Raw genomic sequence first — 13,978 nt, 5'->3', positions numbered from 1 at the left:
GCGTGTCGACTCCAGTTAAACATCATTTATAAGAATCGGCTGAGAATTTGGTGAGCAAAATGGGTTATCATCCAGAAAGGAGTGTAGGGGCAATAAGCTAGATGGTTACACTGATTTATCCTCGGAAAACAGGAATATGAATTCATCAAAGCGAGCATGTTGTTTAATGTATATCCAAGAGGTGACAACATCAAGACACCTATGAAGATGCAAGGAATGCTTCATGGAGCAAACTTGTGACTCGAATAATCACGTAAATATGGATATACACGACATGCGAATACTTGGAAATTTGAATAAGAAGGCTTGCGGGAAAATAAGGCCTCAAATGGGGATTAACCATCCAATATATGAGTTGGGAGACGGTTAATAATGTAGATTGTCGAGGTAAATGCATCCACCCAATATGAAGTTGTTACGTGACCATTAAAGATCATAGCCAGTCCAGTTTCAATCACAAGACGATGTTTTCGTTCAATGCTCCTGTAACATCCATAAATTTTACGCCAAATTTAAACTTTTTCAATCATAAATAAAATCAAACAGCGTTTGTTTACAAAAATGTTTTCAAATCAATATCCATCAGAGTGTCCCAAAATCATAACATAATGATGAGGAGCGGTACGGTTACGCCTTCGCCTTGCCATGATCTCCTAAAGTACCTGAAACAATAAACTGAAAACTGTAAGCCCGAGGGCTTAGTGAGCTACCCCAAAAATACCAATACCACACTGAGAATACCATATCAGTAATAATCAATCAATCAACATGCATACTGGGCCATCAGCCTGACTGGACCTCCATACCGGGCCTACAGTCTATCTGGATCTATCCCGAGCCTTTGGTATGACTGGTCTGCCACGTGGGCCTACAGTCTCCCTAGACCACTCATAGGCTATGTTGGCCTTCAGCACAAAGCAGGACCACCTCAACCCCACTAACAAGAAAATAACCATGTGCACATAACTATCATATACTGGCATATACAAACATCAAACAAATTTATCACACTGATCATTAATCATAGAATTCTCCTATAACTAGAGTACCGACCTAGCAGATCACTAACATACCAATCCCTACGGATCATAAGAGCATAACGTACTGTCTACCTTGATTCTGATCTAACAGATCATAACCACATGTACCATACCATAACAACAACAACTAAAGGACCGGCCTTGGTGCCGTAGACCCTATCGATATAGTGAGGATAACTCACCTTGCAGATGTCGACTCGAAAGGTAAACTCCAACTCTAGGATCACTTGACACAGGATCCACCACCTATTATCATAGTACAACATACTCATAACTCCTTAACCTTATAAGGTAATCCATAACCCACTATTCAACCCATGGTCAAAGTCAAAGTCCTCAGTCAACGTCAATAGTCCATGTTGACCTTAACTTGCCGAGTACCCTCGGCTACTCGCCGAGTTCCTTGAAGCACTTTCTAACTCGTCGAGTCATCGGGGTGACTCGTCGAGTTCCTTCGATTCTCTATCAAACTTTAAGGCAACCCATCGAGTTTCCTCCTTGCAACTCGATGGATACACATGCATACATATCCTAGAGAAAACTCATCTGACTCGCTGAGTGTTTCTTCAACTCGTCGAGTCTAAGGAAATCATCATCGTACTCGCCGAGTTGTTCCTTCAACTCGTCGAGTTCACGGCCATCTTCATGTGACTCGCTGAGTCCATTCAGTCCTTTTTCCATACAAACCTATTTTGAGCCATGCAGCGGCTCTAAATCACAGATCCAAGCTTCTAAGGCATGCTTATCACGTAAAGTTGCAAACTTAATGTGCATGCATGGCTATAAAGGCTCTAAATGCCTATTTTAAGTTCTTAATGGAGCTTCATGCTCAAGAGGGACCTCAATCATGACCAAAACTGTAATTTTATGCTTCTAGAATCCAAGGAGGGTCCAGATTTGAAGTTACAACCTCAGATCTAGCCCATAGCTCATCTTACCAACTTAATATTCCACAAAAACCCTAAACTCAACCAATAGAAGAGATTTACAAAGAAAAATGGCGATTTGGGTACCTCTAGAAGATGATAACTGAGATAAGTGTTGATTCCCATAAGCTACTTGCTCCAATCTCCTTCTCCTCCAAGCCTTCTCCCTCTAAGGATCCTCTTTTCAAGCTTCAAACACATAATGGGCACACACACACGTATTAGGGTTCTCAAGGACTCTCTAGAACTGTAAAGAGGCCCAAGGGAGGCTAAGGTTCCTTTAAATAAGGTGTAAAACCCCAGGATTTAGGGTTTCATCTGCCAGCTCCTACTCACCGAGTCCCAATATGGACTCGTCGAGTAGGTCACTTAACACGCAATCCCACCCCGCTGCTACTCGACGAGTAGGGCAACCAACTCGTCGAGTAGGGATTAACCCAATAAATCTTATTTAAAACAATACCTGAGAATTGGGGCGTTACAATCCCATTTTGTTGAGGGGTATACGGGCAAGAAAATCGGTGAAACGTCCCATTGTCTTCAAGGATGAAACAAACATTATGATTGGTGAACTCCGTTCCTCCATCGCTTTCAAATACCTTTATTTTTCGAGAAAATTGAGTTTGTACAAATTTTATTAAAATCGAAAAAATTCTTGGAAACCCATACTTCTTTTTAATGGATAGATCCAACTAAAGTGTGAGAAATCATCCACAAACAATGCATAGAAATGATAACCATCAAACGATGTAACCGGGGATGGACCCTATAATTCACAGTGAATGAGGTATAATGGGAGCAATGCTTTTTGTTCAGTAATTTCAAATGGTAAACAGTATCACTTAGATATTTGAAAAGAGGAACATAGCCCTAATTTAGGTAAAATAAAGGTAACAAATAAACAACCCAATTTATTTAAAAGTAAAATGGTGTCAAAGGACACATGACCCAATTGTAAATTCCATAGTTCAAAGGGGGCCTTCAACTGTGATTCAGAAACAAAAGCCTGAGATCCCGAAGTCAAGACCTACAATCCATTTTCACATTTTCTATTGGCCAACACATGTTTCGTCTTGCGGTCCTGAATATAAAATTATGGTTGGTAAAATAACACATGCACGTTATTGTCAGTTGTTAACTTGCTAACAGATAATAGGTTTTTCTTAAGATGAGAAATCACCAACACATTAGTCAAGAGAATATGATTTGAAACTGAAGTATGACCAACATAGGAAACAGAAAGTTTATTACCATTGTCAAAAGTGACATGCGCTTGGCATGCATACGGGGTGGCTTGTAGGACAATATCTTTAGATGGTGTCATATGATTCATGGCTCCGTAGTCCACAAACTAATCAGGACTCAAGAAGGTAACATGGCATGGTGCGTGAAATGCCTTAGTGAGATCAGCATTTCTGGAGACAATTTTTGAAGAAAACTAAGGCAAATTGGGACAACGATTGGCATAATGACCCTCAGAGCGATATAACAACAATAGGATGGTCGTCAACCCCTTCCATGACCATTATAATCATATCCTTTTTAGTTTTCACCACCATCACGAGCTGATTGTTCGGCAGCAAAAGCCACAGCAACAGGAGTCACACCATGAAGGGAGTGCATAAGAAGTTCATGTGACTCAACCTAAATAAGAAGATCTCGAAACAGAGAAACATGATGAGTGGTACAGACAACAGTTGAGAAGCCTTCAAATGAAAGACCTAGCCCACACAAAAACCAATGAAGTTTGTCAAAATCATCAACAGGTTGTCCGACAGCAGTAAGTTGGTCGCATAGTGCCTTAAACTTTCGGCCAAAGTCATAGACAGACATGGAGCCCTTGGTAGTGTGGCGTAGATGATCTCGCAAGTTCTGAATATGCTCCACTAAGGAATTGATATTGGCAGACTCAAGGTTCAACCGGATTTGGTGAACAGTTGGCAAGTTGATGATTTCTGCCACAACTTCTTCGGTTAAAGAGGAATGGATGATGATTATTGCACGTTGGTCAACAACGATCCAAGATATCTAAAGTTGATTGACCATCAGTTTGCCATCAACGAGAATTTCGAATGTCAAGGGATCGACGGAACCATCAATGTAAGGCATTAGGTTTTAATAAGAAAAAAGAAGGAGCATCTAATTCTTCCATACAATGTAATTGGAAGAGGAGAGGTTAATTGTTATCATGTGAAGGAGAGTAGTCATTGGCAAAGAGTTATCAGAGGAAGATGAGGAAGACATGGAGAAAGGGAAGAAGAAACAAAGCAGAATGGGAAAAGAATGGCCTCTGGAAAAGACCGAAGTGACTGATACCATGAATTGCTTTAACTTTCCATACCCCATAGGAATGGATATGCATTCCTTTTATAAGTGATAAAAGTTACACAATACATACATGAAGAATAGGTGAAATACACAAAAGGCACAACAAATAAATAACAACAAAAGTTACAACGACATATTAACACTTTATAGAACTTGGGTTATGTATCAGTCATTTTTGGGATTTATTAAACAATGTATTTATTCTTATTCATACTTGAGAAGAATCTAATGTTATTTGAATCCTATTGTATTCGATGCATGTTGTTAATTATGATCCAACGTTTCATGTCGCAACCTCGATGATTCCGCTATCGGTCGAGGTGTGACACTGAACAAAAACATAATCTATCTTCAATAACACGATCTTTCTTTTAATGTTGAATGAAATAAAACGCGATATAATATATCTATAATAATGAGTTTTTTATATGGATAAAACTCGTTTTTATATTAGTGTTACTTTTTACTAACAGAAAAAAATAAAGAAATGAATTATTACAAGAGAAATTATTTTTTTATAAGGAAAAATAACGAGTTAATGCAAATATTCTGAGGGAAAGTGCTTTTTTAAAAGGAAAAATAACGAGGAAGTGAAATTGAATAGGAAATAAAATTTTACTAATAATAAATTTATGAAAATCATATTCATACATGTTCATAAAAAAGATAAACTATATCAAAAGTTAAATTTTATTAAATAGTTATAAGATATTAGCTTTATAAGATATTAGCTAGAGATTGTAACTTAATTAGATTTTTGTATTAACTTTATTAAAGTTTGAATTCATAATTCATTATTTTTTATTAAAAAATAAAATTGTTATATATGTTTATAAAATCATAAATAATCTTTAATTAAGAGTTATTTATTGATTGAAATTGTATTTTATAAAATCATAAATATTTTTTTACCCGTGGGTTAATGGAAAAAAAATTCAAAACAATATGTTTATAGAATAAAACTTTTTTGTATTATTCTTAGTATTGCTCTTTTTATTTTTAATCTTAAGGTATTCAAGCAAATATGTATTAATTATGTTTTAATTTTGGATTGTTTATATATAATTGATTTCAAAATAATGATTATGTTAGTTTATTATATTTTTAAATTGAAATTTCTATTACTGCTATATAATATCTATTGAAATGTCTGATTTATATTTAATTTTACTCTTGTGCAACGATATGTATACACCAAACTATTGATAAAAGACATTTTAACATTTTTATGTGTTAATTAAATATAAAATATAAGAAAAACGGTTCTCCTGTCAACCTATCTTTACCAGACACATTTAGCTTAGTCCATGCAAATGAACGACTTTGATAATTATCACCCACGACATGACCCATCATTTTTTCCGCCTACAAGAGTATTGTCTTTTTAAGGTTTTTGGTGTTTGGAAAAAAATAATTAAATAAGTAAATATATATTATTGTTTATTAAAGTAATAAATCAGAATAACTTGTAAAAAAAATAACTTATTAATGATTTCTCATCATTTTGAGTTATTTTTATCTAAATATTTTTTTAGCTTGTAACCGCATACAACCACTAATAAGCTTATTTGTCAAACACATTCTTAAAGTATCTCCAATAGTTTAAAAAAAAATAAAAAAGACTACATAAATTATGAAAAACTATTAAAGAATTCTTTTTGGAAATCAAGCTTTTTAAATCAATTTGTTATTTAACCAGATATTCTTAGATTACAAAGACAATTATACCTTCAAATCTATCTATCCTTCTGGCTCTCAGTTTCAACTTTCTTTTAACTATCTCACAGATGTTACAATATTTTCTTTAGTCATTTAACACATATAAGCTAATCTAGAAATGTAAAATAATAATAATAATAAAATATATATAAAAATAATAATAAAATAAAATAGAAAAATCAATGTTTTTTTGCACCATATAACTATACGAACAAATTCAATATTTTTTTATATTTTTTTGTCACCACATAAATTAAGAAACATTTTTATTAAACGCTTATTGAATTAAGTACGCAGTCTCAAACAATCTAGAAATCTGTTATAAGAAACAATTAAGAGAAGTTTGATAAAAGAAACGATTCAAAATTAAAATTTTGCAAAATAATTCATGTTTAGCAAAACAAATTTCTTCAAATAGGATAAATCCATATAACTCTTGCTAAATATGCATGTATTGGAATGCTTATTCAGTTACTATTATTTCGCACAAGTGGCGGCCCGGCCCTAGGGTGGTGCGAGTGTGCGATCGCACCAGACCTTCAATCGTAAGGGGCCTTCGATTGAGAGTGTTCTTTAATATTCTATTACTAAAAAAAGTTAATAGGTTAATTAAAATAGAATTGCATGTTACAAATCTCATTTATATTATAAACAATAAAAAATTTATTTCATAAAATAATCGATTCTTTTTGTCTTTAACGATAAAAAATTTCCTTAATAATATTTTACAAAAACGGTATGAGACCTTAATTTAATTTTTGCACAGGACATCCAGTATCTCGGGGTCAGACCTGTTTCGCACGGTGAATCATTTGTTCATCATCAAATGAAGTTTGCAAACAAGATAACATTATTAAAAGTCAGAGTAGATTACTAAAATTGTCCCTATAGTTTGGTCAAAATTAAACGTTTAGTCTTTAATCTTTTTTTCTTTTTTTTTTTGCACTCGGATCGTCTTTGTGGTTTGATTTTGTTGCGTTTTTCGTCTCTTACATACATAAACTTAGGGACCAAATGTGTAACTTTGATCAAACCATAAGGACGAAAAACACAACAAAATCAAACCACAGAGACGATCCGAATGCTAAAAAAAATTTATAGACCAAACATATAATTTTGATAAAAAATCATAAGTATGATTTCAATAATTTATTTATAACTTAGTTACGAGTACATCGGTCATATAAAAATAGCATAAAGGTTCTTGTACCATTCAAACAAAAATTACACAAATTAAAATAAAGTCGTCTCCAGCATAATTATATATAATATTATACAACGTACAACGTAACTAATAAGAGTAAGAGTGATATTTTCCTGGGTTGCCACATTTGACGGTTGACAATATGTACTTTATTCATCCTTAACTTACCATATGATGATGTCAGTAATAAACTTTTCTCCTTTTTCTATAATGATGGTTGGACTATATTCCACTACACAGACAAACTATTTCGTTTATATATATATATATATATATATATATATATATATATATATATATATATATATATATATATATATATATATATATATATTTAAATATTTATAGTAGTTATTGTGTGCTTAAATATACTAATAAGAATTCGAGAAATAATAAATTATTAAATAAATTATTAAAGAGTATTTCGGATCTTTTGTACTTTTAATAAATGAAATCATTTAATTGAAATCTTGTAATTAAGAAAATAAAGTAAATATATTTGACCTAGTTATGTGTGTTACGTTCATCATCTTCATCATCGGCATCAACATCATCACCATCACTGCTGCCCACTTCTTCTCTTCGCCGACCTCCATCTTTTAATTTCTTCAATTCTTAACAATTTCAAACACTCAGTTGGAGTGTTACTGTTACTGCAACAGGTATCAAGCACCACCGTCATGTATATAAACTTTTTTTGATTCATTTTTCGTAATCGATCGACCATGAGGACTCAGTTAGAGTCATGTTCCTTTTTCTTTGTGTTTCACTGCTGGGAAAAACCACCACCGAGGGGTGGTGGTGTTGCTGCTGTTGTCCATCGAACACCACCAAGAACCACTTTTTCCTCACCATTCTTACCGATCAGCAACAACTCAAACCACCTGCCATCTACAGCAATCGCACCATTCCTTTTTCACTGTTATTTGCGATTCTGGAGAGACCTTGAGGCTGCAGTTGCCTAGCATCGATTATATGTAAGCTTCATCTAACTTATCCATTTTGCAAGATTATTGGTATTTCTAGTTTTTTTTTTTCATTCTTTGTGTAGCAATCCTTGCCCGCCAACTGTTCGCTGAGATGGCTGAAAGAAATTTTTTGTCCATTTCCATTTACTCTTCATTACTCTTTTACTTCAATTCAATTTTAGTATACATACATATAAATAGAAAAAATGATTTTTATACATTTTGAAGGTATACATCAAATATCTTAGTGCAGTTGTCAACCCCCTTCCAGCAAAAATAATTATGTGAAGAACCCGATGGAAAAGATGCAGGGCAAGTGGTGGCGACGACACCGTCTGGTATTTAACAATGTCCTAATTAGTCAATACATGAATTGCTTCGATTGATTTCTAGTACAGTTATTGTGAATAGAACTTTTGGTTCTTGTTGGCAACTTTATGGAATTAGACGTTCTCATCTTTACATCTTGGGTCTATTGTTTTTGTTTCTATTTATGACTTATTCATTTTTTCTAACCCTCCATTACAATTGAAGTTTTTTTTATGCAACCTTATTATTCATTGTTCAGGCTTGCATGAAAAAAAAAACAACAATATTTTTTTATGTATTCTGTCAGAATGTATTCTGCCAGAAGTTGTCCAAGAGGAAAGTTTATGAGAACTTGCATTTACTGCATACCATCCATTTTGGAGAACGAACAAAGTTGAAAATCAACAAATTAAGCAATATTTTTATCTTTTTTCATATATGAAAGTTAAGTTTTTATGGTTTCTGAATATTATACAACAAGTATATTATTCAGTTAGAATATTCAACAAAGAATGTTAAGAATATTATGCAACAAGTATATTATTTTGTTAGAATATTCAACAAATAATGTTATTTTTTTAGTCACCTTTTGTGTTAACATGATATTTTCATGTATTTATATTTCAAATGTTTTTTTGTTGGATATATTCTTGATAATACAATTTTACAAAAATATTTTATTCTATAAGAATATTATTGCTGTATTTTGATAGAATTGTAGTTAATTATTTATATGTTTAGTGTGCAGTTGTTATAATTGTATCACTACAAAATTTTTAGCAATGAATTCGTGATAGAAATAGCTTGAAGAATGGCTTGAAAATCTGATGTGAAAGGCTTGAAGAATAAATTAAAGAATGATAACACTCATTGTTTAAGAATGTTGTTATTTTTTAAGAATTACAATTGTTATTCTTTCAGAATGTTTTAATTATTCAATGAATCACAATCATACAATGTAATTATTTGGTATATTATTAGTTCAATAATCGATTTTGTGTATTCTTTTAGAATTTATTTACTAGTTTATGGTTGGTATTCTGTCATTCTGACAGAATAAAATCGAAAAGTATATTTACTAGTTTATGGTTTGCATTTTATCATTCTAACAGAATAAAATCGAATTTTTAAATTTGAATTAAGTTAACATATTTATATTTTTTAAAATAAAGGAATTAATTATCCCTAAAAATCCAAAAATTTCCTTTTTTAATATATGTTAATTGATTAAAATGCTCTTATGCTGAAATTTGTATAATTATATGGTATATGTTATCCTATTATAATATCATACGCCCTCAGATCATGATCTTTGATTCTATTCCATCCGGTAGTCCAAATCTGTGCATTCTGGCACACAATATTAGTAAAAACAAAATAACCTAAGTGTATATATATATATATATATATATATATATATATATATATATATATATATATATATATATATATATATGTCTGGAAAAAAAATAGTAGAGGTGACAAGTTTTTCTTCGGCATATTTTTTCTGGTGAATATAAAAAACGAATCACTACATGAATAAAAAATAACATGATTCATAAAAACAATCCCAAATAAACATTTTGATAATTCATTGTTATGACGATTTTGTTCATACTTACTAAAATTATCATAAAATTGAATTTTTCTTGATTTACTTAAAAATGAATTATAAAAATAATTTTTTTTTTTAGAATTTTTACTTTTGAATCATTTAATGATTCATTTTGTTTGTTTACTAAAAAATATGTGTATAAAATATTTCTTACATTCCTTACAAAATTTTCATTCTTATTTCACCATGATTATATATATATATATATATATATATATATATATATATATATATATATATATATATATATATATATATATATCCCTATAATAATAAAAGAGTAGTTTTCTTTTGTCATGTGTCACCATGTTAGGCATTATAATAAATATCATAACACTTGTCAATCTGTTGGTACTTGTAATTAAAATCATGATACTTATCAATCTATTAATTATCGATTTCAAATTTCAAAATTTAAATCAGATTTTAATTACATTAAATTAATAATATTAAAATAAAAATAAAATAAAATTTATAAAAATTATAATAAAATAAAATTTATACAAATTATAAGATAATATATTTTACGTGTTTATTTGAATTAACGGTTATAATTTTATATATAACTAAAATAGAATTTTAATTAATAAGTTATTTAAAATTATTAATTAATAGTTTTGAGTTTTTACTTAGAAAGTTTGATTAATTTTCTAATTGGTGGTTCCCACGGGTTATAAACTAATATATATATATATATATATATATATATATATATATATATATATATATATATATATATTATTGATAATAGTGGGGTATGCCTAATCATAAATAATTATATAACAACGAGATATAATCATATATGATTGTATATGTTTATATATATATATATATATATATATATATATATATATATATATATATATATATATATATATATGCCTAATCACAAATGATTATACATATATGATTGTTCAAAGATTAAGTAATTATATATGATTATAATTGTTGTGGCAAAAAACGTGGTGGTGGCAGAGGTGGCGGTGGTACAAGTGACGGAGTTGTCACTGGTGGGGTCGGCTGATGTGAGAAGTGGTGTTGATGGTTGTGGTGGTGGGGATGTTGGTGAAGGAGAAAGGAACAAATGACGTTAGATAATCATTTATGGTTATAACAAGTTTGTCGCTCCGTTACGCTAGAGGTTTGGAGTGGAGGATTTGAAATATGTGGCTGAAGCTGAATATTAAGATCTTGATTTTTTTTTTTAAATATCAATGGAACCTATCTATCTATCTATCTCTCTCTCTCTCTCTCTATATATATATATATATATATATATATATATATATATATATATATATATATATATATATATATATATATATATATATATATATATATATATATAACAAAGGGCTTATCTGTGTTGTTCTCCCTTTCTAAAGTCAATATTTCAAGTCTTATAAGTGACATTTGTTCTTATTTTGATAACCGTTATTAAATAACTGCCAATTAAATATTATGTTATGGTAAAAAAAATTAATTACAAATTTTTATATTAAAAAAATGAATATGTTATAAAAAAGGTGTTTTAATATACTAATAATATATTTTTTTTCACATTCTAATGTACAAAAATGCTTTAATATCCCAAATTCAATTCATCAAACATTATATTTTAAGTAAAACACAAAACATATTCAAAGAAAAAATAAATTGAAATGTTTATTTTATTGGATAATGTCACTATAGCACATGAAACTTTTTATATTTGGCTAATTTGGTCATTAAAGATTTTTTTAGTACATTAGACCACTAAACTCTTAATTTACCTATTAATTTAGTCATTTTATCTACTTTTAAACGGTTTCCCGGTTGACATTTTATATATGTCAATTAATATTTTTTTTTTACTAATCCGATACCACGTGAGATATGTCATGTCAATTAATGATATACGAAGCTTAAAGCCTGTCGTCTTTAGCTATCAAACATCCCTCGTCTTCATTATTCAGCTGTAAAAGAAATTGATTTAGGGTTTGTGAAGCTTTCCTGTGATCGAGCTAAAGAAACAAAGATGTCGCAACAATGGCACAATCGAAACTTAATGGAGTGTTTGCGATGGTGGAACTTAACTACCAAGGGATATTTAATCAAAATCCCTTCTCTTACACTGGTGGTGTTAAAACCATCTTCAATGATGTCAACTTTTCTTCTATTACTTATTATAAGTTTGTGACCTTCTACTAACCTTTCAATGAAGAAGAGTGTAAAAGGATTTACTACTGTGAACTAGGCAATTCCCTGATGGATGGGCTTAATCCTATTTTAGATGATGTGGAATATGCTACTTTTATTTTTGATGCTTATGGAACAAATGGTGTAATTCGATTTATGTGGATCATATTGGGGTTGGTGTTGATGGGTGGCTTGATGATAAAGATAGTGATGATGAAGAACATGAGTCTTGTATTGATGGTGAAAATGAAGATAACATAGATGAACTTTGGAATGTTTCCTTTGAATTTAATGAGGATGTAGTGCATATGAATAGGACATCAAATGATCCTTTCTTGAGTAAGTTATGTGTTGATGATGATGAGGATAACAACATTGTAGATGATGATAATGGGAGGAAAGTTGAAGTTAACATTCAAAGTCATTCCATATTTAATAAGCTATTGCACTGGAGAAAACAAAAACCAATTCTAGGGATGAGATTTAAGGGTCCAGGGCAAGTAAAATCAATGTTGTGCAAGTATGTTGTAGCTATTGGATATCAATTGTGTTTTGAAAAAAATGATACGAAAAGACTTTTGGTGAGTTGTAGCAGGGGTGCTTGCACATTTAGATTATGTGTTTCTCGGATGAGTGACGAAGAGAGTTTCCAAATCAAGTCACTAAAAGTTGATCATAATTGCGCTAGGAACTTCAAGTTTGGATCATTGGTGATGTATGCATGGATTGGGAGTCACTATACCAAAGAGATTGTACAAAATTAGAAAATAAGTGTTAGGAAGCTTAGGGTTAAGGTAATGGCCAAGTTTGGTATCCAAGTTAGTATGGGGCAATGTAGAAGAGTAAAGAAGTATGCATTGAATCTTGTTGAAGGCAACCTTGTTGAACATTATGGTAAGCTATGGTCATATGGTCATGAGATTTTAAGGACAAATCCTAGGTTAACTGTGAAACTAGATGCGGAGGATGGTCCAGATGGAAAGAAATATTTTAGCAAATTCTATTGTTGCTTTCAAGGAGTTAAACAAGGTTAGATTGAAGGTTGTAGAAGGATAATAGATCTTGAAGGATGTTTTCTTAAAGGTGTTTGTAAGGGGGAATTGCTATGTTCTATTGGGAGGGATGCAAATGACAAGATATATCCTATGGCTTGGGCAGTGATTAATGTGGAGAACAAGCAGAATTGGAAGTGGTTTTTAGAGCTTCTAATTGTTGATCTAGACTTGAATTTAGGCAATGGTTTCACTTTAATGTCAGACCAACATAAGGTTAGTATTTTACATAGTAATTCATTTATATTTATTTCATACTATCTGATTTAATCCTTTTGTATTAATAAAGGGTTTGATAAAGGCTACTAAAGAGTTGGTTCCATATGTAGAGCACAGGCAGTGTGCTAGACATATTTTCCAGAATTTGCAGAAGAGATTCACTGGTGCTATATATCATACTGTGTTTTAGAGAGAATCTAAAGCCATAACTAAGCATGATTTTAAAGTTGTGATGAAGGAAATTGAGACATTGAACCCAGATGCCCGTCAATATCTCATGGAGAAAGATCTGAAAACATAGTCAATAGCTTTCTTTCAAGCTGGAAGGTCTTGTGATGCAGTTAAACATGGCTTCTCAGAAAGTTTTAATGTTGTAATAGTAGATGCCAGGAAGAAGCCCATAATAACCATATTAAAGGT

The sequence above is a fragment of the Lactuca saligna genome, chromosome 4 (genome assembly GCF_052625555.1).
Source record: "Lactuca saligna cultivar CGN05327 chromosome 4, ASM5262555v1, whole genome shotgun sequence".
Classification (NCBI taxonomy): Eukaryota; Viridiplantae; Streptophyta; class Magnoliopsida; order Asterales; family Asteraceae; genus Lactuca; species Lactuca saligna.
Note: the sequence above shows the minus strand (reverse complement) of the source record.